At 45.1% G+C, this 24080-nt stretch overlaps 1 long non-coding RNA gene across 1 annotated transcript; it reads left to right on the top strand.

Annotated features, from left to right (window-relative positions):
* The first annotated feature begins 8002 nt into the window (after nucleotides 1-8002).
* On the top strand, nucleotides 8003-8944 carry LOC142652338 (uncharacterized). Its single transcript, XR_012847822.1, has 3 exons — nucleotides 8003-8044; nucleotides 8458-8538; nucleotides 8865-8944. It is a non-coding gene; the product is annotated as an uncharacterized LOC142652338 (long non-coding RNA).
* The last annotated feature ends 15136 nt before the right edge of the window (nucleotides 8945-24080 follow it).

The raw sequence follows: 24080 nt of genomic DNA, 5'->3' as shown, positions 1-24080 counted from the left end.
AGCAGGGCAATGATATCATAGTACTAGTAGTAATAGTAGTATTAGGAGTATAAACAGGGCAATGATATCATAGTATTAGTAGTAATATTAGTATTAGCAGTATAAGCAGGGCAATGATATCATAGTATTAGTAGTAATGTTAGTAGTATTAGCAGTATAAGCAGGGCAATGATATAGTATTAGTAGTAATATTAGTAGTATTAGCAGTATAAGCAGGGCAATGATATCATAGTATTAGTAGTAATATTAGTAGTATTAGCAGTATAAGCAGGGCAATGATATCATAGTATTAGTAGTAATATTAGTAGTATTAGCAGTATAAGCAGGGCAATGATATAGTAATATTAGTACTATTAGCAGTATAAGCAGGGCAATTATATCATAGTATTAGTAGTAATATTAGTAGTATTAGCAGTATAAGCAGGGCAATGATATCATAGTATTAGTAGTAATATTAGTAGTATTAGCAGTATAAGCAGGGCAATGATATAGTATTAGTAGTAATATTAGTACTATTGGCAGTATAAGCAGGGCAATGATATCATAGTACTACCGTGTTTCCCCGAAAGTAAGACAGTGTCTTACTTTCTTTTTATCCCCAAAAGCCCCACTATGTCTTACTTTCGGGGTATGTCTTATATTGGAAAAAAATTGTCGAATTATTATTTTATTTTTTTTCACAAACTTTATTTAACTGTTTTACATTTTTTTTTTTAGTCCCACCAGGGGACTTCACTATGCGATGTGCCGATCGCATATATAATGCTTTGGTATACTTAGCTTAGTATACCGAAGATGCTGAAGGCAGACCTGGGGGTCTTTGTTAGACCCCCGGCTGTCATGGAAACCCGACGGCGACCCGCGATTTGTTTTTCGGGGGCGCCGATCGGGTTACAGAGGGAGCTCCCCCCTCTGTCAAACACATTAAATGCCGCTGTCACTATTGACAGCGGCATTTAATGGGTTAAACTGCCGGAATCGGCGCGCGCTTCGATTCCGGCAGTTGCAGCAGGAGCCAGGCTGTGTATAACAGCCATGCTCCTGCCGCTGATCGCGTGGGTACAGTCTCAGTACCCGCGCCATCACAGGACGGCGCGGTGACGTATGGAGAGGGGGGCGGCGCGGAAGTGGGCAGGAGGCGGCAATACCCCCGTGTTTCCCCGAAAGTAAGACATATGTCTTACTTTCGGGGTACGGCTTATATTAGCCGACCCCCCTGAAACCCCCGATACGTCTTACAATCGGGGGTGTCTTACTATCGGGGAAACACGGTAGTAGTAATAGTAGTATTATGAGTATAAGCAGGGCAATGATATCATAGTATTAGTAGTAATATTAGTATTAGCAGTATAAGCAGGGCAATGATATAGTATTAGTAGTAATATTAGTAGTATTAGCAGTATAAGCAGGGCAATGATATAGTATTAGTAGTAATATTAGTAGTATTAGCAGTATAAGCAGGGCAATGATATAGTATTAGTAGTAATATTATTAGTATAAGCAGTATAAGCAGGGCAATGATATCATAGTATTAGTAGTAATATTAGTAGTATTGGCAGTATAAGCAGGGCAATGATATCATAGTATTAGTAGTAATATTATTAGTATAAGCAGTATAAGCAGGGCAATGATATCATAGTATTAGTAGTAATATTATTAGTATTAGCAGTATAAGCAGGGCAATGATATCATAGTATTAGTAGTAATATTAGCAGTATAAGCAGGGCAATGATATCATAGTATTAGTAGTAATATTATTAGTATTAGCAGTATAAGCAGGGAAATGATATCATAGTATTAGTAATAGTAGTATTAGCAGTATAAGCAGGTCAATGATATCATAGTATTAGTAGTAATATTATTAGTATAAGCAGTATAAGCAGGGCAATGATATCATAGTATTAGTAGTAATATTAGTAGTATTGGCAGTATAAGCAGGGCAATGATATCATAGTATTAGTAGTAATATTAGTAGTATTAGCAGTATAAGCAGGGCAATGATATAGTATTAGTAGTAATATTATTAGTATAAGCAGTATAAGCAGGGCAATGATATCATAGTATTAGTAGTAATATTAGTAGTATTGGCAGTATAAGCAGGGCAATGATATCATAGTATTAGTAGTAATATTATTAGTATTAGCAGTATAAGCAGGGCAATGATATCATAGTATTAGTAGTAATATTAGCAGTATAAGCAGGGCAATGATATCATAGTATTAGTAGTAATATTATTAGTATTAGCAGTATAAGCAGGGAAATGATATCATAGTATTAGTAATAGTAGTATTAGCAGTATAAGCAGGGCAATGATATCATAGTATTAGTAATAGTAGTATTAGTAGTATAAGCAGGGCAATGATATCATAGTATTAGTAGAAATATTAGTAGTATTAGCAGTATAAGCAGGGCAATGATATCATAGTATTAGTAGTAATATTAGTAGTATTGGCAGTATAAGCAGGGCAATGATATCATAGTATTAGTAGTAATATTATTAGTATTAGCAGTATAAGCAGGGAAATTATATCATAGTATTAGTAATAGTAGTATTAGCAGTATAAGCAGGGCAATGATTTAGTATTAGTAGTATTAGTAAGGGCATAACCAGACCTGGCGGAATTCTGCAGCGTACACGTTTCTCCATTGCCTTCCACAGCTTTTTAGTAGGGTTCGTTTACACGTTGCGTACAATTCCGCTGCGGAGCATAGGCTGTAGCGCAGAATTTGGTGTCCGCAGCATACACTGACTGTTGCGGATGTGTAGCGGACTTGTTGCGGACTCATTACGGAATTTCTCCATTGACTTCAATGGAGAGTCAAAATTCTGCAATGAAGTCCGCAGATATAATGTAGATGTTATGTGTGCTGCGGAGCGTATTGGTTTTACTACCATGACATTTCTTCATTCTGGCTGGACCTATGTATTTCTAGGTCTACAGCCAGACTGAGGAAGTCAATGGGGCTCCCGTAATTACGGGTGACTACGTGTGTGCACCCATAATTACGGGTGACTACGTGTGTGCACCCGTAATTACGGGAGCGTTGCTAGGCGACGTCAGTAAATAGTCACTGTCCAGGGTGCTGAAAGAGTTAAGCGATCGGCAGTAACTGTTTCAGCACCCTGGGCAGTGACTATATACAATATACATCAACCTGTAAAAAAAATAGAAGTTCCTACTTACCGAGAACTCCCTGCTTCTTCCTCCAGTCCGGCCTCCCGGGATGACGTTTCAGTCCAAGTGACGGCTGCAGCCAATCACAGGCCGATCACATGCTGCAGCGGTCACATGGACTGCCGCGTCATCCAGGGAGGTCGGGCTGGATGGCGAAAGAGGGACGCGTCACCAAGACAACGGCTGGGTAAGTATGAATTTCTTTTACTTTTACTAGGGAAAGGGCTGCCCCTTCTCTCTATCCTGCACTGATAGAGAGAAGGGAAGCCCTCTTCCCCTCAATACGCAACGGCTAGTCCGCATCAATTTAATGCTCATTTTAGGCAAAGCCGCAACAGAATCTGCAACGCAGATTATGTTCGGCATTGATGCGGACAGTGGCGGAAGAACTCCTCCACGTCTGGGCATACCCTAATAGTAGTATTAGTAGTATAAGCAGGGCAATGATATAGTATTAGTAGTATTAGGATATTAGTAATATTGGCAGTATTAGGCTCTGTTCATATCTGCGTTGGGGTCCCGTTCTGACGTTGCGCCGGAGGTTTCCGTCAGAACGGGACCGTGAACAGACACAAACTGATTTCAATGGTGACGGAGCCGGTGCCCCTGGTTTCCGTTTGTCTCTTTTGTGCACCGGACCAGTCGTTTTGCCGGAATCAATAGATTAGTCGACTACACTATTGCTTCAGTCAGAACGGGACCCCAACGTAGATGTGAACAGAGCCTTAGCAGTATTAGCAGTATTAGGCTAATTTCACACTGGCGTTACTATACATTTACCTTCTTCTGTCAGAGGAAGAGAGGATCGAAGGATTAAGCGGAATGCAACGGTTCCTTTAGATTTACCATTGATTTCAATGGTAATTCTTTGGTTTCAGTTGCTTTCCATTTATCTCCGTTCGCTAAGTTTCCGTTTTTTTCTACGTAAGCAAAAGTGCAGTCTGCAGAACTTTATTGATTAAAATCAATGGTAATTCTAACGGAACCGTTGCTTTCCACTTAATCTTTCGATCCTCTCTTCCTCTGACGGAAGAGAGATAAACGTATAGTAACGCCAGTGTGAACTTACCCTTAGTAGTATTGCCAGATGGTGAGTGTCTGTGTTTATCAGATGGTGGATGTCGGTGTTCTCATACCAGATGTATAATGGCCCGAGCTTATGATATATTCTATACATTGTATCCACTTGAATGTTATTACACTTCCGATGCCGTTATATACAATGTCAGCGTTATTTGAACAGCTATTTTCTGTTTTTACGCGCCAGATCAGCACAACTCAAAGTTTTTTTGTACTTGTAGTAATCTCACTTCTTGGGGCACCTGATTAGTAGGTTTGCAGGTGCTTATGTTGGTAGTGCGGCCAAGCTGGTACTTCTAGTGCGCTTTGCCTCACTGTCAGTGAATGGAAAGCAGTGATGGATGGGGAAGCTGCGGCCGTTTGTAAATGTGCAGCCCCGGCACCTGTGGATAAGATGCTGCAGTCCCAGCAGTTCAGTTAGATTTCTTTTAAAAACATTTGCGCACATTTTGCCCCAATACTAGATTTAGCAAATGCTTCTCATGCGTAGATGGCGTCTCATTAAAATCAGTCTCAGTCCTCACGCACACTATATTAGTAATGGACGCGTTTCACAGCGTGGCATCCACTTCAAAGTCCAAAGTGTACGTGTCTAAGCAAATCTCCGGTATTGTATATTAGAAAGGTAATATGAATTATTTGGTGCTGTATACGTCAGATTTTCTGCTAGATGATTGTGTACTGTATATATAATAAAACCCTGATATTTAAAGTGACCATCCGGGAAAATGCCTCATTTACTATCTATTACATTACTTTGGTTAATTGATTAACTAAGTAAGAGCTACACAAATCGATTTCCATCATATTCAATGGACCGGCAAATCGTCAAAATGACAAAACATGCCCATCGAGTCATTTATCCCTTCTAATATATATTATAAGTGAGCAATGCTGGATTAGCATCTATAGTCCATGAGGCTTTCTTGAATAGCAATTTAAAGCCTCATTTTTATGATTTATCAATACTGTCATAGAAGGCATCAGTTTACACGGCGCCGAAAATGGAGCAAATTGCACACGGCTGAAATTGGTAGGGATGTTAGGCGCTCTTCTCTTCTTTACTTCACCTCATGACTGCTGCACATGTCTACAGTACTTTTATATTTTTCAGAAATGTGGGCATCTTACAACTTCTGCTAGCCACAACCCTTTTTTTTTAGAAAGTTTGAAAAAGTTATGGCACATTTTGCTTGGTAAATATTGCCCATTATTTACAAACATTTTAATATGTTCAATATTTGTGTTACAGAACTGGTATATTCCGGTATAATCTGGTATAATCTGGTATAATCTGGTGTAATCTGGTATAATCTGGTATAATCCAGTTTTTCCGTTCTATGCAGCTATGATGTCACAGGTGGTGTTGCTTGTGATGTCATAAACACCAGTGTGGTCACTTTCTCTGCTGCCTCCACATTGGCTCATTTCACTGAGGTGAAAGCGACTGACGATGTGGTTGAAGCTTTATATTATTGCGATACTAATCTGCCCTGTGACTGGTTCACAGATGGTAAGTGGGGCTTTTCTATTACAATGAGCGTCACATGTTGTCCGGGGGCTTATTCAATGTGAATGGTTATTACATTTTATGAAAACACAATGTTGACAGTCTAGGCCCCGGCTACCACTGTGTTACATTATGACATTTGTACTTTGTATTTTCTTACAATTTACTATCTCACTTTTTATTCTAGACTAATGCCCCAGCAGTGCCCCCTGGAGCAGAGCCGTCCAAGTTATCGGACATATACAGATGGATGACAAAGTCCATATTTGGGGTGAGTCGGGGGATGATATCATTGCCCCACTTATACTGTATCTTATATTGTACATCAGTTGTATCCTCTTCAGATACACACATTTTACAGTGAACCGCAGGAGACCACATGTCGCTGCTGAGTCATAATCTAATATAAAGAGTGTGGTGGGAGTACTGGCTCTTATTGAGGAGAGCAAGCAGATGTATGGAGACTTATTTACAGCCAATGCTTCATGGGAAAAAAGTGTGCAAATTAGCTCATATCAGTCAAACTATAGACTTCTCCAAACTAAAAAAGAAAGACCCATGGAGGCGTCCTCGGTTTGGCTGTTATGAGATAAGTTACATACTAATATAAAGAGTAATGGCATAAGTAATGCACAGAGAATACATCTCCTCCAGCGCATACGTGAGGTCTTATGTTATTTACTGACCCCCAATTATAAGTCATTTATTGTGGTCATGTCTGCTTTTCTCTATAATTTGTTACGTTTTTATTGTAGGTTGTTCCACCACCTGCTCTGCCCCCCAAGGAAGGCTATGCCCTATTTTGGGACTGCTGTGAGCATATGGGAGAGACGGTATTTGGGGTGAGTAAGAATTTACTATCAATATTGTCCATGTATGTTATATGTTGTATGCCCATTAATCACCCAGTTCACCCAGCGGTCTTGTCTTTTGTCTTGGCTCGCTCCAACAATGAAATTATATTATAAAACCCCTTTCCCTCACAGCCCATTTTAATTTTCTTACTTTAATTGCTCTCCTTCCATGAGCCATACATTTTGATTTTTTCATCAACATAAGCGTACGTATGAGGACTTGTTTTTGTAAGTTTTTTTTGTTTTTTACTGGAACCTTTCAATGTAGCCCTGGTGAGAAGTTTATTTTGTATTGTTTACATTATTTACATAAAAAATGGGGAAAGGTCCTTTGAAAAACTTTTATTTATTTTTTCTTATATATTCTTGAAATACATATTTTATATATATATATATATATATATATATATATATATATAATATTCCGTTTCTTTAGTTCCACTAAGGGGACTTAAACGTGTGTTGATTGGCTCATACAATTCACTGCACAGGGCTTAAATGGGGTATACAACAGGATATGTGATAATTGTCTGATCACTGGGGGCCCCCACCGATTGCTTGAGTGTGGGTCTCGAACCCCCTGTTTTTTTCCTCACTGCTTGACCACAATGAGGAGGACATTGAATAGAGGGGTGGTTGAGAATGCGTTCGTCTGCTCCATTCAAAGTCCACGGGAATAATGGAAACAGCTGAGTACAGCGCCCATCTGTTTCCGTCAGTCCCATAGACATTGAATAAAGCAGCGGTAAGGAGATACAGTTCGGGAACCCTATTCTCGCTATTGGTGGCGGTCCCAGCAGGGGCGGGTCTAGTGGTCAGCCATTTATCACCTATCCAGTAGATAAGTGATAATTGTTAATTCTAAAACAACCCCTTTAATAGGATACTATCCCCTTCATTTAGCCCTCCCCGGCTTCCCTGATAAACCACTGCCCCCTGCGTCACAGGGGGTGATGGGGGGACAGAGAAGAGTATTGACCATGGCATCTTAGTGGTTAAATGGCCAGGATTGGAATTATCTCTGATCCCAGACCTTATGTAATATACAGCTGACACAGGCTGTACATGTCGTAGGCTCAGTTCCGGACCCATAGTTACATACATGTACAGTGGATGTCGGGAAGGGGTTAAGAAATTATTGTTTAGAAGTGGAGCTATATACAATATTTGACTCATGTGTAGTACTTGTCGTTGAGTTGTTTACTCAGGATCTACAAAGGCAAATCCTCTGCCTTTTTACCTGGTGTCCTTGTATGAAAACAATCAGTCCATGCTTTACAGGCTGAACATTGGCGTTGAGCAGACAATTAATGTACAGTGACAATCTTGTCTTACAGATTACTATAGAAAAACCCATCCCACAAAAGGAGGAACCGTCTCGGATCAAGAAGGTCATTAGGTGGGTCGAGGAGAACATCTTCGGAGTAAGTCAAACATTTTTAAGTATTTTTATAGATGTCATACTAGACTGAAATTATTACATATACAGTAGTATCCCTCCCAAAAATATGAATCTAAAAGGAACAAAGAGACTTATGGTCAATGTAGTCATCGTGTAGTGACTACAAAATAACCAAAATGTATCATTAATAAACCAGATAAAACTTACATTTTAAGCCTTGGGCTATTGTCTTCCACCACGTATGTAACATAAGTAAACACACCATGGCCCATTGGATACTTGGGTAAATCCTCTCCCTAGAGAAGCCTATCACCTTATAACTATTGGCCATAACGACCACTGTGACGGTCCCATACAGAGGATTTGCCCATGACATGACAACACCACCAGACATTGACCTTCCCCAGACCTATATGTTCACTCTGTTTATTGCAGGTTACTCCGCTACCACCCGATCCACCCAAGGCGTCACCTTGCATGACCTTCCTAGTCCTCCTGAAGACACAGATCTCTTGGGTGAGTCTGATATTCACAGAATAGTTATTCTTCTTATTGGGGGAGTGTAATTTGCTTTACATCCATAATCCTAACAAGAATCAGTCTGAGAACTTTGCAGAGGACAATGGTGGTTGTGATGTTTGGTTACGGGATGATTTTCTTTTTTCTGTTTTGTGTGCTTTTCTGTATTGTTCTTGTTGCTGAAGTTGTACTTAGATCCAGATGACATATTACTTGGATTGATAACATTTCTTTATAAGTCAGATACTTAGCAGCAGGTGTGAGATCAATCCTCCTACCGACTTACTGATAATTAAAATGAAAAAATAACTATATTCCTACAGGTGACTCCAACTCCAGCTCCAGCTCCACCCAAAGAGAAAGAGGTGTCCTGGCTCCAGAGAAGCCTTAACTGGATTTATCAAGTAAGTGTCATTTTTCCTCAGTGTAGTATCATTTTTATTATTATATAGTAGTATTGCTATCAGGGGCGGACACACTGTACCATATATACTGCTGTATAGGAGATCTACAGGACATACTGTACCTTATATACTGCTGTATAGGAGATCTACAGGACATGCTGTACCATATATACTGCTGCATAGGGGCTCTATAGGACATACTGTACCATATATACTGCTGTATAGGAGATCTACAGGACATACTGTACCTTATATACTGCTGTATAGGAGATCTACAGGACATGCTGTACCATATATACTGCTGCATAGGGGCTCTATAGGGAATATTGTACCAAATATACTGCTGCATAGGAGATCTATAGGCCATATTGTACCATATATGCTGCTGCATAGGAGATCTACAGGACATACTGCACTATATATGCTACCTCACAGGGACTCTATAGGACATACTGTACCATATATGCTGCTGCATAGTGGCTCTATAGGAAATACTGCACCATATATACAGCTGCATAAGGGCTCTATATGGCATACAGTACCATATATGCTGCTGCATAGGTGCTCTATAGGGAATACTGTACTATATATGCTGCTGCATAGGGGCTCTATAGGGAATACTGTACTATATATGCTGCTGCATAGGGGCTCTATGGGGCATACTGTACCATATATGCTGCTGCATAGGGGCTCTATAGGGAATACTGTACTATATATGCTGCTGCATAGGGGCTCTATGGGGCATACTGTATTACATGTACAGCTGTACAGGGCGCTGTAAACAGAGGGCCCACCAGCATCTTAAATAGAAAATAACAGTGCTTCCTACTGACTACTAGATAATAATTGTTCAATTACAATCCATCAGTGAGATATATAGGAGCCGGTGATAGTTCAATCCTCCTACTGACTTACTGAGAGTGATAAAATAACTATAATGAAATGTATAAAATAACTACAAAGAAATGTATAAAATAACTACAAAGAAATGTATAAAATAACTACGAAGAAATGTGTAAAATAACTATAATGAAATGTATAAAATAACTATAATGAAATGTATAAAATAACTATAATGAAATGTATAAAATAACTATAAAGAAATGTATAAAATAACTATAATGAAATGTATAAAATAACTACAAAGAAATGTGTAAAATAACTATAATGAAATGTATAAAATAACTATAAAGAAATGTATAAAATAACTATAATGAAATGTATAAAATAACTATAATGAAATGTATAAAATAACTATAATGAAATGTATAAAATAACTATATTACTACAGGTGACTCCAACACCAGCTCCACCTGTAGAGGAAGACGTGTCTTGGCTCCAGAAAAGCCTCATATGGATTCATGAAGTGAGTGCGACTTTTACCCTCTATAGTATCATTATTATTATAATTACAGTATTGTTATCAGGAGTGAATATACTGAACCATAGGAGCTCTGTAGGGACCATACTATACGGGACCATATATGCTGCATAGGAGCTCTATAGGACATACTGTAACATATATGTAGCTGCACTGGGGCTCTATAGGGAATACTGTACCATATAGGCAGCTGCACAATGGACCAGTAAACAGAGGGCCTGACCAGTGCTTCCCACTGCCTACTTTATGGCATATAAAGGATTGATAATGATTTCCATGGTTCATAATTATTGTTGTATTACAATCCACAAAATAAATTGGCGCACCATCCAAGAACTTCAGAGCCTTAACTTGAAGCTCCTGGTACATAAAGAAAAACCTCTATCAGGGCCCTGACCCTCCCATGTGCCATTCTGGTGTCTATGTATGGGCCAGAGAGCCCTTTAGGGAACCAGGTTCCATGGTCCTTGGTGCCACTGCTACCTCCGCACCCCACTATAGCTGCGCCCCTGAAGATCTTTCTAGAAAGAGGCTTTATGTCCATCACCTCACTCTCAACAAACTAGCTGTTATGTAAAAGCCTTGCTGTCTCTGGCCGCCGCTGATTGTTATTAGTGGGCACAATCTCCTATGTGCCCACTCACCCCTCCCCCACCTCTGCTGCCTGAGAAATCTGTTGTCAATCAAGCACACAGTAATATAGAGGGAAGGGCTGAAGTCTCCTCCTATAACCTTTTTTAATACTTCTGGTTTCTTTTTGTAATATAAATATAAGATTCATTCACTTGTATAAGGTCAATAACACTTTAATAACCGTTTCCTTATTTGTTGCAGAATCTGGAGTCCTATAATTTTGGGCCTCCCTATGACGGCTTATGGACCAAGCTCTTTCTATTCCTCGGATATTGGATGGCTGTCTTTCTTCTTGACGCCAGCCTTATCGATCCTCTTAGTTACATCATGGAGTGGTTTCAAGGAGAGGATGAATTCCCTGATATGGAGGGAATTGATGAGATCACGGATCCACTTTAAAACACGTGGATGATGGAAAAATGGCGCAGTAGACAACAGGCAGCGGTAATATAACGGATTACATCCTGGAAACCTAACGTTATTGAATGGATTGATATATTGGGATTTTTTTTTTATAAATCTAATATCCATGTGATTTTTCTTGCAGCCCGGCGCCATCTTCTATGCCTGTCATTTCCAAACTCTATGGGCTAGTGGGCGAGAAAATAACACCTGAAACATGAAGATGACACATCTAGGTCTCCTTCTGTTCCTTGTACACCCTTATCTCGGCAGAGAAGCTCGCTTGTTGAGTTCACTCCAAAGCTCATCTCTTGCCTATTGCCAACACTGTGTCAAGGATTTACAACATCTTTGTATTAACATGCGACGCACAGAGGACCCAGGTGAAGACTTTATTTTACTTTTAGATAAAATTTTCTGTTCTCTATTATTTATCAATGTGGGGGAGGGGAGTTTATTATTTGATTGTCTTCATCATTTCGTGCTATCAACGTTTCATCATCACAGCAAATAGGAGGGAGATCCATAATTTTTAGAAGTTGAATTGCAGAGTGGGAAGGGGGTATAAATGACCTGACTGTTTCTATTGCTGTTGAAAAAAGTATTTTTTAAAAGAAGTTATCTGGTTTAGAAAACTCATTTTCAAGTTCTGGAATTCTGGGTCCATTGAGTGGGATCCCCCATTTTGAATCCTCATTTTTTAGCTAGAGCGGAGAACAACTACAAAGAGTATTTTCACTCTGGAGGACCGGACACGTCCTTGTGCCGGGTTATATGGACGGACCATTGATTTCAATGGGCACTGTGTAATGCCTTATTTCTCCTGTGGTGGTGCTGCAGGGTGATTAAACACCTGCTGCCAGGTTACCTTAAAGATCACGACTGATTGCTGGGGATTCTAGCAGTCGAGCTCTCTGTAAGGGTATGTGCACACGATGAGAGGCTTTTACGTCTGAAAAGACAGACTGGTTTCAGGAGAAAACAGCTGCGTAGTTTCAGACGTAAAAGCTCCTCCTCGCATTATGCGAGGCGTCTTTGACGTTCGTAAATCTTGAGCTGCTCTTCATTGACTTCAATGAAGAACGGCTCAAATTACGTTGCAAAGAAGTGTCCTGCACTTCTTTGCCGAGGCAGTCAATTTACGCGTCGTCGTTTGACAGCTGTCAAACGACGACGCGTAAATGACAGGTCGTCGGCACAGTACGTCGGCAAACCCATTCAAATGAATGGGCAGATGTTTGCCGACGTATTGTAGCCCTATTTTCAGACGTAAAACGAGGCATTATACGCCTCGTTTATGTCTGAAAATAGGTCGTGTGAACCCAGCCTAATAAGCTCATCATCGACAAACCCTTCTAATGATAAAAGGATTGTCAAAAGAAAATGTGTAAAAAAAAATATTTTGGGAATTTTTTAAAATTTCGGACTGTTGTCTATGAACATAGATAAAGTCATTACTTTATTCTGTGATATTATCTTAGAACATCATTGCTGTTGTGTGCGCCAAAGAGAGTGATGGACCATATAGTCCTTTAGAGATATTACAAGTTCTGGATTAGGGATGAGCGAATGGATTCTACATGAATCGAACTCGGTCGAAATGTGGCAAGAGTACCGGATTGACCAAAATGTTAAACTTTTGGGGTTCACAGTGCACCAATTGTGTCAAATTGGCGGCCCCCGCATAGTGACGGCCGCCATTTTACAATTTAGAAAAAGGATCCCATGACCCTAGGCATGCTTCCCCATAATAACTTGCAGACAGCCATCCCAAAATGCACTGTGGTTTCCCCTCCATCTAGCATAGCCAATTATATAAAATGCCAAACCAGAAAATGCTACAGGTTTGGAAACAGTCCTAGAAGACATCAAAGAGTCAAACACGAGTTTTCAGGGCAATCAGGGCACTTGCGGTTCTCGGCAAAACTTATTTAGACGGAATCAAACGGCCCTATTTGATCGAAACGGACCCGAAAATGAATTTTGGGAAATTTCTATTCTGGATATATTTCTGATCAGTGTGATGGTCTGATATCAACTTCAACCTCAATCCTCAATGTCCTTTATTTCCACTATACATAGTTATACTATATTCACACCACGCTTTTTATATATATATATGCCAGGAAATGTCACCGACGTATATGTCAAACGTGTCCATGGCCTATCACGGGTTCAATGTATGCCTTTCGTCATATATTCGGGGACTACGTATATGTTGTCATTCCTTTTTGTACTGCAGTGGAATACGTAGTTGGTCATGTTTTTTGATACAAAGGGATACTGCAAACATTTTATTTTTCTACAATGGGGGTCAGTGGGTGACATATGTAACTGCATGCTATAGGGATCTATATTATACATTCTGCCACTTATTTATTCGCCATAAATCAGAATCAAGGCTTTAGTTTTCCAAATTATCATAAAATCTTTAATTTTCATTGTTTTGTTCAGAATGACTTATATTTTCGTTTTCTCCAACAGATATTATCATCGATACCGGCCTATCAGGCTTTTACAGAGTTTGCATTATTTCTGGTACAAAAAGTCAAGTTCGGTCCTGTGCGCTCAGAAAGATTAGGGAGAAGTTTTCTTATCCAGCTGGAACCGCTGTCATCACGTTACATCTAGTTTCATTAATCATCATTCTGCCCAAATATTTCGCATTAGTTTGTATACATAGTTCATAAGAGTGAAAAAAGTCACAGGTCCATCAAGTCCAATCTATAACCCTACCGTGATGATCCAGAGGAAGATAAAAAAAAAAAACATGAGGTTGATGCCAATTGCTTCATATGGGGGAAAATTCCTCCCTGACTCTAAATATGGCAATCAGAATAAATCCCGGGATCAACGTCCCATCTCCAGAATCTAGGACTCATAACCTGTAATATTATATTTTTTAACCTCTTCACGCTGCGCCGCAACTGTACGTCCTGCAGAGTGCTTGCTTCCCGCACCAGGACGTACAGTTACGGAGCGGTTCCCGGCGCACAGTGTCCGTTATTTCCTTATTTCCTATAATAAGATTTTCATTATAGGAAAAAAATGAACACATTAAAAAAAAGTACACATACTTGGTATCGCCGCGTTCGTAACGCCCATAATACGCCTACAAACATCTGCCCATTGCTTTCAATGGGATTTACAGTGTTCTGTTCTCACGAGCCTTAACTTTACGCGTTGCTGTCAAAATACGGCGTAAAATGACGGCTCGTCAAAAGAAGTGCAGGACACTACTTGGGACGTTTTTGGAGGCGTTTTTCATTGACTCCATTAAAAACCGCTCCAAAAACTGCCGTAAAAAACGCAGCGAAAAACGTGACTTGCTACTAAAACATTTGAAAATCGGGAGCTGTTTTCGCCTGAAAACAGCTCCGTATTTTCAGATGTTTTTGGTCACTGCATGTGAACATACCCTTAGCGTGTGTTCACACGCTTAACAAAAAACGTCTGAAAATACGAAGCGGTTTTCAAGGGAAAACAGCTCCTGATTTACAGACGTTTTTTGAGCAGCCCGCATTTTTCGCAGCGTTTTCGCGGCGTTTATTACGGCCGTTTTTGGAGCTGTTTTCAATAGACTCTATGAAAAACGGCTCCAAAAACGTCCCAAGAAGTGTCCTGCACTTCTTTTGACGAGCCGTCATTTTACACGCTGTATTTTGACAGCGACGCGTAAAATTAAGGCTCGTGGGAACAGAACACCGTAAAACCCATTGAAAGCAATGGGCAGATGTTTGTAGGCGTATTAGGGGCGTTTTTTCCAGGCGTAATTCGAGGCGTACGGGTATGTTCACACGCTTTAGCCAATTACGTCTAAAATTACAATGCTGTTTTCAGGCGAAAACAGCTCCTGAATTTCAGACGTTTTTGCAAGTATTCGTGTTTTTCGCGGCGTCAATTACGGACGTAATTGGAGCTGTTTTTCAATGGAGTCAATAAAAAATGGCTCCAAAAACGTCCCAAGAAGTGACATGCACTTCTTTGACGCGGGCATCTTTTTACGCGCCATCTTTTGACAGCGACGCGTAAAATTACACCTCGTCTGATCAGAACATAGTAAAACCCATTGCAAGCAATGGGGAGATGTTTGCAGGCGTAATGGAGCCGTCTTTTCAGGCGTAATTCAATGCGTAAAACGCCCGAATAACGTCTGTAAATATGCAGTGTGAACATAACCTAAGATCGAATAACCTAATGAGCAAATTAGAGAAGGAAGCGACAGGAAGCCCCCTCAGGTTTATGTCCCTTCTATTAGAAGAGGAAAAATCAAATCCTGAACAAAAATCACGAAAATTGCCTGAACTTAGAGAGCAAGCATTAAAACTTAAAACTGATCCCCAATTTGAAAAAAAAGGAGGTGCTCCTACAAAGTACAATACAGAGATTTCAATGGGAGACGGAGGTGTTTTTTCCCACAAGCGTAAAATAACGCTTGCGGGAAAAAGAAGCAGCATGCTGTTTCTTCGGGCGTTGCTGTCTCTGTCCTCCCATTGACATCAGTGAGAGGCAGAGAAAGTGTTTTTTTGTGGAGTTTTTTGCCTGCAGCGCTCAATGGCCGCGGGCAAAAAACATTGTGAAAAATGCGGCAAACGGCATGCAGGAAGGTCAAAATCTGCTTCAAAATTCCAGATCACAAAGAATCTGATATTGACGTATCGGCATCAGAAGCAGACCTTTCAGATTCAGTTAGGTTCAATCCTATCCAGGGAAGGGGGAATAGAAGACCCTACAGAACCAGGGAAACAGGGAATAGGAGAGGACCAGTGGCGTAGCTATAGGGTCGCAGCGGTCGCAATTGTGATCGGGCCCCCGAAGTCAGGGCCCGCCACACCACATCAATAAAAAGTTATTATAGTAACTCGGGCCGCGGGCCCCTGTTACTATAGTAACTGACAGTACTTACCTTCCTGGTTATGGAGCGCAGCGGAGATCCTGACGTCACAGCGCTGTGCGCCGCGCACAACATCGTGATCCTGGATAGAGTCAGGACAGAACTTCCGCCGCGGCTGAAGAGGAGGGTAAGATTAATATCCCTGTCTGCTGAAGCTGATTGGCGGGGTGCGACTCCCGGGAACCGGCCAATCAGCTGTTTTGAAGGGGCTGCAGTACTCGTACGAGAGCTGCTTCGCCTTCATTCCGGTCTCTTCATTCTGGTCACTTGCTCAGACTGTGAATCCGTGTTGGTGATTCACAGTGTGAGCGAGTAGTGAAATGAAGGGGAAGCAGCTGTCGTACGAGTGCTGCGGCCCCTTTAAAACAGCTGATTGGCCGGCTTACGGGAGTCGGATCCCGACACATCAGCTATTGATGGCCTGTCCTGAAGATAGGCCATCAGTATTTAGGGACTGGACAACCTCTTTAAGCCTACGATGTAGCAGGCTTAGAGGGCCCATGAGACAGGATCACAGATTGTGTGATGCTGTCTGCTGGGCCCTGTATCTAAGCCAATCACATGGTAGGCTTAGATACATGGCCCATGTGTGATCTTGTCTGATGGGCCTTGTATTTAAGCCTACCACACGGTAGGTTTAGATACAGGGCCCCAGCACACAGTAATCTTATACTGTATAAGATTACAGTCTGCTGGACCCTGTATCTAAGCCTACCTTGTGGTAGGCTTAGATACAGGGTCCCACAGACAGTATCACACATGGGCCCTGTATCTAAGCCTAACACATGTGTTACTGATCTTTTTTTTTTGTGTTTGTGTTTTCTTACAGGTTCGGTCGTTGGACTACGTCAGATTCCAGGACTACTGCTTTTTTTTATTATCAATAAAATGGTTAATGAGGGTTGTATGTGTTTTTTATTTTTATTTCAGTAAAATATTTTTTCTATGTCTTTGTGTTTTTTTAAAAACTATATTACTACCGCCTTAGTAATGGCCGCCGGCTAATTGACAGCGTCCGTTGCTAAGGCGGGGCTTAGTGTTAGCCGGTGCAGAGGCGAACACTAACCCCCTTTATTAGCCCAGTACCCACCGCCACCAGGGGTGCTGGGAAGAGTCGGGTACGATCCAGTACTTGACCATCTGTAGTGATGGTCGGGCAATGGGGCGGTCGCAGGCTGGTATGATCAGGCTGGGAAAGGCCAGAAACAGCGGCCCTTCCCATCCTGGTAATGCTGCCTGCTGCTGCTTTATTGTATCTAGCTGCTTATGAACAATGGGAGGGACTCCAGATCATTAAAAAATAATAATAAATAAATTGGAAAGAACGATGTGGGGTCCCCCCCCCCCCAATTTTCATAACCAGCTTGATACAACACCAGGGGCATAGCTAGGGGGGGGGGCAGGCGGGGCATGTGCCCCGGGCGCAAGGGAACGGGGGGCGCCGAAGAGCAGCTGATCGCTGCTGACAGGCGCCCCGTATGTCGGACACCTGCAGCAGCTTAGGAAGAGGCAGGAAATATAGAGCGTTCTGACTGGGGTCTGTGACAGCCATGGAGTGGACCAGTCCAGTCACCTGACCTGTCACCTGACCTCACGTCAGTGACATGAGGTCAGATGAACTCAGGTCAGGGGACAGGTCCACTCCCGTGCTGCAGCCTCCCTGCCTCTACTCCGTGCTCTGTGCTCTGCCGAGAAGCAGAGAGGAAGCTCCGCCCACAGCCCATCCTCACCTGTCAGCAAGGAGACATGGTGAGTGTCTGTGTGTGTGTGCGTCTGTCTCTGTGTGTGTGTGTGTGTGTGTGTGTGCGTCTGTCTCTGTGTGTGTGTGTGTGTGTGTGTGTGTCTCTGTCTGTCTGTGTCCCTGCATGTGTTTGTCTCTTATATCTACTACATTATCTGTACTGTGTAGCAGAGCTGAGATTGTAATTTAGCACAATGTGTTATCTGTGGTTTTACATAGGACTGCAGGGGACACAACTACATTATCAGTACTCAGAGAGTTATCAGTGTGCTATCCAATGGCGTAACTACCGCCGTAGCAGCCCGCCGGCACGGACCCCCACCATGGCCGGAGGCTCCGCTAGCAGCCGCTATGGCTGCTACAGCGCGACGCCACTGAACAGTACGGCAGAGCAGGGAGGCGCTCCTTTCATTTTTATTGAGCTGCCGTCACAGACGCCGGAAGTCAGAGGTTAGTCATGGAGAACTTCAGGGGACTTTCGGTCCCCCGTTCTCCCTATCGCTGCCAGCGATCACACATGTATCCCCTATCCTTTGTAGGACACACTGTAGATCGGATTTTTTTGGGAGGGGGGACGCTGTATGGCGTTCCTTACAGGGGGGGGGGCTGTATGGCGTTCTCTACAGGGGGGCTGTATGGCGTTCTATAACAGGGGGGCTGTATGGCGTTAGCGCCATACAGCCCCCTCTGTAGATAACGCCATACAGCCCCCCTGTAGATAACGCCATACAGCCTTCCCTGCAAGGAACACCATACAGCCCCCCCTGTAGATAACGCAATACAGACCCCCTGTAGATAACGCCATACAGCCCCCCTGTAGAGAACGCGATACAGCCCCCCTGTAGGAAACGCCATACAGACCCCCCCTGCAGGGAACGCCATACTGCCCCCCTGTAGGGAACGCAATACAGCCCCCCCTGTAGAGAACGCCATACAGCCCCCCTGTAGAGAACGCCATACAGCCTCCCCCTGCAGGGAACACCATACAGCCCCCCCCTGTAGGGAACGCCATATAGCCCCCCTGTAGATAACGCCATACAGCCCCCTCTGTAGATAACGCCATACAGCCCCCCCTGTAGATAACGCCATACAGCCCCCTCTGTAGATAACGCCATACAGCCCCCCTGTAGATAACGCCATACAGCCCCCCCTGTAGATAGAGCCATACAGCCCCCCTGTAGATAACGCCATACAGCCCCCTCTGTAGGCTAACGCCATACAGCCCCCCCTGTAGATAGCGCCATACAGCCCCCTCTGTAGATAACGCCATACAGCCCCCCCTGTAGATAACGCCATACATCCCCCTCTGTAGATAACGCCATACAGCCCCCCTGTAGATAACGCCATACAGCCCCCTCTGTAGATAACGCCATACAGCCCCCCTGTAGATTACGCCATAAAGCCCCCCCTGTAGATAGCGCCATACAGCCCCCCTGTAGATAACGCCATACAGCCCCCTCTGTAGATAACGCCATACAGCCCCCCCTGTAGATAGCGCCATACAGCCCCCTCTGTAGATAACGCCATACAGCCCCCTCTGTAGATAACGCCATACAGCCCCTTTTGTAGATATCTACAGGGGGGCTGTAAAAAAGTTTGCTATGGGGCCCAGTCTTTCCTAGTTACGCCCCTGGTGTTATCTGTAGTGTTACATAGGACGGCAGGTAACATCTACTACATTATCTGTACTGTGTAGCAGAGCTGAGATAGTACAGGCTGGACCCGGCAGAATGTCATAGGGGGAGGCCACCATGATCAGGGATGTAGGAAGGGAAGGAGTTAAGGAGTTAGGGGGGGGTGGTTAGGAGGGGGCGTATGTGAGTGGGGCGAGGTCAGGTTACTTAAAGAGGCTCTGTCACCAGATTGTGCAACCCCTATCTGCTATTGCAGCAGATAGGCGCTGCAATGTAGATTACAGTAACGTTTTTATTTTTAAAAAACGAGCATTTTTGGCCAAGTTATGACCATTTTCGTATTTATGCAAATGAGGCTTGCAAAAGTACAACTGGGCGTGTTGAAAAGTAAAAGTACAAGTGGGCGTGTATTATGTGCGTACATCGGGGCGTGTTTACTACTTTTACTAGCTGGGCTTTCTGAAGAGAAGTATCATCCACTTCTCTTCAGAACGCCCAGCTTCTGGCAGTGCAGATCTCTGTGACGTCACTCACAGGTCCAGAAGAGGCTGGACGCAGCTGCAGGCTTGAGGGAAGCCGACATGACCGTCCTGGTAGGGAAAGGGTTAATGTTAAGAGGTGAGGGAAAGGTGAAGGAGCTGAAGGAGGGACGGGGAGGAGCTAGGGGGGCCGTTACTGCGCTTCCCGCTGTTTCTCGGCATTGAGCCGGAAGCAGCGGGAGGAGTAATACACAAGAAGCAAAGCTCCCCGTTGCCCGGCTTTTTAGTATGGCAGAGGCCCTGATTTTAGAGCGGCTGCGTGCCGCTGCTGTGCACCACGGTCCCGGATGGCTGGAGGGGACCGTGGCTGCATTAACGCGGATCCCGGACGCCGTTTCGCCACGTCGGGCACGGCGTTCGGGGTCTGTTGTAAGGGACAGGCTCCCCTCCCCCGGCCCCCCTACGAGCATGGCTATGGCGGCGGGGGGGGAGTCGGCAACAACCGCTCCTGCGCTGGGCAGGCAGAGAGCGGTAGCAGGGGTGACGGCGATGCAGGCTGTGTCGACCCGTCCCTCTCGGCGGTCCCGACCTCCAGAGCGCCTGAGTCCGGAGGTAGTCCCGCGGACACGGCGTCGCAGAGGGAGCCCGATCCCGGACGCTGCAGGCCAGGCAGCTGGGAGGACCGCCCCTTCCCAGGCCCTGCGTCCTGGCAGGAATCCCAGGCCGCGACGGGGTCCGGCGGTAAGCAGGGAGTCGCAGGCCGGGCTCCCTGTCACCCCTCCCCCATCAGATGGAAGATGTCGAGAGCAAGGTACGGCCGCCCCGCATGGTGATGTTCCGGCCAGGGGGCAGGCTTCGTCAGGATCGTCTAGACGGACGACTAGATCTGCAGCGACGTCGAGGCAACAGGTCCGGTCGGAAGTCTGGGTCCCGGCGGTCGGGCGGCAGGTTGCCGGCCCATCGGTCAGCGCGTCCTCATCCCCTTTCCGAAGAGGTCGTTGGGAGGGACAGTCGTCGGCGAGAGAAGAACTGGAGGAAGGTGAACTGGACGTCTATCGTCGAGGTCAGGATGGTCCGGCTGACGGGAACACAGCGCCTGTGCAGCCCGGTGAGTGTATAACTCCATTATTGTCTTATCCAGCGATTTTTATGTCGGGTGTCGGCGGGGGGGCTGCTAGCATAGCATCGGGGGCCGGTAGTGGCGCGGGCGGACGCGACGGAGCGGGTTTGGCAGATTTAGTGGGTTGCTTACGGGAGCTGGTGGGGCGCCTGGATAGGGCCGCGGCGCCGGTAGTAACGGAAGTGTCCCCTGCGGTAGTTTGGGAAGGCCCCAGGGAAGTGGGATCGTTGCAGGCGCGTCCTGTGGTGGCGGTTAGAGAGGCGGTCGCGGTGTCGGTGCAGACTGAGGCACAGAAGGACGGCGATCGAGTGCGCATGGACGATCGTGCTCGGGGGGAGGTGTATGTTTGTTTTGAGGGTCCGTTGGGGGCGCATTTAAAGCAGGAGGTGCGTGATCGGATCTGGAAAGATGAATATGTTGAAATTTTTTCTCTCTTGCTGCTGGCTAAATTCAATTTGGATAAGAGCAAGCGGGATGAGAGTAAAAAGGACGAGGAGGAACGGCGGCGGTATAGGCTTATCCCGCAGACGTTCGTTAATTGGTCGCAGGCGTTCGCCATATTGGCTAGTGTGATAGGGGAAAAGGCGCCGGAAAATTGTTCGGCGTTATTTTGTTATTTTGATGCTATTGGGGAGGCTCATAGGGCGTATGGGGGTCAGGCGTGGCTGCGATATGATGAGCAATTCCGTCAGCGGAAGGCGGTTCGGCCGGCGATTCGGTGGGACCAGAAGGATATTGCTCTCTGGTTACGGGTTACGGCTCCGGTTAGGCAGCCCTTTCCCGGGAGCGGTGGCCAGGGAGGCCAGACTAGTCAGAGTGGACCAAGCGGCGGGGGAAAGGCGGGGTTTTGCTGGCAATTCAATGAAGGCCAGTGCAAGTTCGGGGCCACGTGCAAGTTCAAGCACGTGTGCTCCGAGTGTAATGGGGCATCACACGGGGCGGCAAAATGTCTGCGGAAAAAGAGGTCCGGGAACCAGCACGGGGCTGGTCAAGGGGGTGTCGCCGGTGAGGGTGGAAAGGATGGCCCCTTATCTAAATGAGTATCCGGATAGGGCGGCAGCTAAGTTGCTTTATGAAGGGTTTAGTGTTGGTTTTGTTATTCCTCCGCCTCCTTATGAGGTTCCGGTTACGCGGAGAAATTTAAAATCGGCTTACTTGCATGCGGAAGTCGTGTCGGAAAAGTTGTTAAAAGAAGTTTCGTTGGGGCGCATGTCGGGGCCATTTGTGGAGTCGCCGGTGAAAGATTTAGTTGTGTCCCCTTTGGGTATTGTCCCTAAACGCGAGCCCGGAAAGTTTCGTTTGATTCAACATTTATCGTATCCCAAAGGTTCGTCGGTAAATGACGGGATTGATCACGAGTTGTGTTCCGTAGTTTATACCTCATTCGATAAGGCGGTGGGGTTAGTGCGGGCTGCGGGTCCGGGGGCGCTGCTAGCAAAAACCGACATCGAGGCGGCGTTCAGGTTGTTGCCGGTGCATCCAGAAAGCCAACGGCTGTTGGGTTGTTTTTGGAATGGGGCCTTTTACGTGGATCGGTGCCTTCCGATGGGGTGTTCTCTTTCTTGTGCATACTTCGAGGCGTTTAGTAGCTTCGTGGAGTGGGTAACGAGGGGAGTATCCGGGGTCGATTCGTTGATCCATTACTTAGATGATTTTTTGTGCGTTGGCCCGGGGGGTTCGCCGGTTTGCGGTAACTTGCTTCATGCCCTGCAGAAGGTGGCGAGGGATTTTGGGATCCCTTTGGCGCCGGAAAAAAGGGAGGGCCCGGTAGCGACGATTTGTTTCTTGGGAATCGAAATTGACTCGGTGGCAATGGAGTGTCGGCTCCCGGCGGATAAGCTGGGTGCTTTGAGGCTGGAGGTGCGACGGGCTTGTAGAAGGAAGAAAATGTCGCTGAGGGAGCTTCAGTCGCTGCTGGGGAAGTTGAATTTCGCCTGCCGGATTATGCCGATGGGGAGGGTGTTTGGTAGAAGGTTGGCGGCGGCAACGGCGGGAGTGCGGGCGCCGCATCATTTTGTGAGGCTCAAGGAGGAGCACCGAGCTGATCTTCAGGTTTGGGATGACTTCTTGGGCCAGTACAATGGTCGCTCGCTATGGATGGCCCCAGCGCAGGATACGAGTGATCTGAATATTTTCACGGATGCGGCTGGGGCGGGTGGCTTTGGAGCTTACGGGGGAGGTCCGTGGTGCGCAGGTCAATGGCCGGCTAGCTGGGTGTCCAGTGGATTGACGCGGAATCTGGCCCTGCTCGAGCTGTTTCCCATCGTGGTGGCGGCTACCATTTGGGGGGACAGGCTCAGGGATAAGAAGGTCCGTTTTTACTGCGACAACATGGGGGTGGTGCTTGCCATTAATAACATCACGGCGTCCTCTCCTCCGGTAGTTTCAATTGTTGCGACATTTAGTGTTGGTGTGTTTGTCGCTGAACGCGTGGGTGGTGGCGGTGCATGTCCCGGGTGTACGGAATTGTGTTGCTGATGCTCTTTCTCGCTCGCAGTGGGACCGGTTTCGGCAATTGGCCCCGGGAGCGGAACGTCTCGGTTTGGCGTGTCCGGATCATCTATGGGATCTGGTATCGGTCCCGTAGAGCAGCTGTTACAAAGGTCTTTGGCGCGCACGACGTGGAGGGCTTATGCTGCTTGTTGGAGGCAGTGGGAGGAGTGGGTAAGAGAGTTGGGTGATGTTAATACGGATAGAGACAGGTTGGTGGCACTTTTGTATTGGTTAGGGGATGCCTGGGAGGGGGGGTTTTCAGTAGCGAAGGTGAACCGGTTTATATCCGCGGTGGCGTTTGGGCTTAAGTTGCGGGGCTTGCGGGATGTATCGAAGGAATTTCTGGTATCGCAGGCTT

The sequence above is a fragment of the Rhinoderma darwinii genome, chromosome 5, assembly GCF_050947455.1.
Source record: "Rhinoderma darwinii isolate aRhiDar2 chromosome 5, aRhiDar2.hap1, whole genome shotgun sequence".
Lineage (NCBI taxonomy): Eukaryota > Metazoa > Chordata > Amphibia > Anura > Rhinodermatidae > Rhinoderma > Rhinoderma darwinii.
This window is presented reverse-complemented; position numbering and strand designations above follow the sequence as displayed.